Source organism: Lucilia cuprina, chromosome 3 (genome assembly GCF_022045245.1).
Source record: "Lucilia cuprina isolate Lc7/37 chromosome 3, ASM2204524v1, whole genome shotgun sequence".
In the NCBI taxonomy this organism is placed as follows: domain Eukaryota; kingdom Metazoa; phylum Arthropoda; class Insecta; order Diptera; family Calliphoridae; genus Lucilia; species Lucilia cuprina.
Window position 1 is genome coordinate 3,327,010 of NC_060951.1, and position 2,000 is coordinate 3,329,009.

The window sequence follows — 2,000 nt, forward strand, 5'->3', positions numbered from 1 at the left end:
TAGACTATAGACTAGACTATAGACTAGACTATAGACTAGACTATAGACTAGACTATAGACTAGACTATAGACTAGACTATAGACTAGACTATACTAGACTATAGACTATACTGAAGATTAGACTATAGACTAGACTATAGACTATACTGAAGATTAGACTATAGGCTAGATTATAGACTATACTGAAGATTAGACTATAGACTAGACTATAGATTAGATTATAGACTAGACTATACACTAGACAATATACTAGACTATATAGTATTCTATAGACTATAAGCTACACAATAGAATCGACAAAAGATTTGAATACATACTAGACAATAGATAGGACTATAGATTTGCTTACTTTTTCTTTTGACTTATCAAATAACTTATTTTGCCAATTACTTTCTGTTGTACAACCAACTAGACTCTCATCTCATTAAAAGCCTCTTTCATTCAACATTAACAATAACTTTTTTTATATATTGGGAAAAAATTCATATTCCTATTTAATTTTATTACCACATTTCCAATTTTAATGGGTTTAATAAAAAAATCTTCCACATTATCCTTTATATAAGGCAACCAAATTGGGTAGGCAACAGGGAAAAAACTCAAAGTTAAAAGGAATTTTATGTGCGTAGTCTGTGGAGCGTAGTCATATGAATAAGAAGATACAAATACGCATTCATTGACTTTAATATGGCTTTTCATTGAACGCTCATACCATGAACTGAACCAACAAACCGAAACATGCCAAAGGCTGCACTTACAGTTATTACGTTGGTTTCCTTTTATTGCACAGCAACGGAAAACCAATAAACTCTCCTTACAGTGTTACACGAATACATTATACTGGTCTTCTCCATTAGAGAGGAATGCTGCGTATAGTTGTTGTCTTCATTTTGTTTGGTTTGTTGCATCAGGTAAATGTATGTGATATTTTTAACAATTATTCTTATATATTATGTATGAAAGAGAGTTCTGCCTTTAATGGAGCCGAGGAATAATTTCTTTAATTAGTGATTGTTCTTAAAAAAAGAATGTAATATATGGTGTATTTATGGGACGGACAGACTGGACATTAAAGCAGTTATAAGAAGTAATCAAATAAGTAAAAGGAAATTATTTTTCCAGCAAGCAGTGTAAGTGGAAATTGCTATTCAAAAGAATTTTAATGCGGCTTATATTAACAATGAAGTCAAAATTAAAAAAAAAAAATTTATAGGATTTTTACAAAAATGAAAAGTTTTAGTCCTTTAAAAAGTATAATAAAATCCATTTGTTAATTTGTTTTTTTTTTTTTTTTTTTTGACAAACACAGTTTCATTTCCACTTAATAACAAATTATTCACAATTCTGATTTTTTGCGTAATATTTGTTTATCTTTTTTCAACTTCCCTTGGAAAAGCAAAATATACAAGGCTGTTTTTTCTGCTAGAAAACAACGTCCTCGAAAGTGAGTTTCAATAAAAAAAAAAAAACAAGGTTGTTAGGGCAGACACCAGGGCAGCATGCAAATATTTGAACTTTTTTTGCTGTTATTTAAACAAACATAAAAACAAGTGAAAAAAGACAAACAGTATTTTTTGTACAAAAAATATTGTTATCATAAACAAGGTTTATTACATAATGGTGAACAGGAAGTAATTTCGAATGTTGACTTTTAGTTTTTTAAAACAGCGCTTAATTGATAAAAAGCTTGTAATAAGCAAGAAGAGATGGCTTCGTAATGCAACTATAGAAGGACACGGTTGTCTTCATAAACCCAGAACCGCAGTTGAAAAAAAAAACTAGCAGAGAAAAGCAGAACTAGAACAGAACTAGAAAAGAACTAGAACAGAACTAGAACAGAACTAGAACAGAACTAGAACAGAACTAGAACAGAACTAGAACAAAACTAGAATAGAACTAGAACAGAACTAGAATAGAACTAGAACAGAACTAGAACAGAACTAGAACAGAACTAGAACTGAACTAGAACTGAACTAGAACTGAACTAGAACTGAACTAGA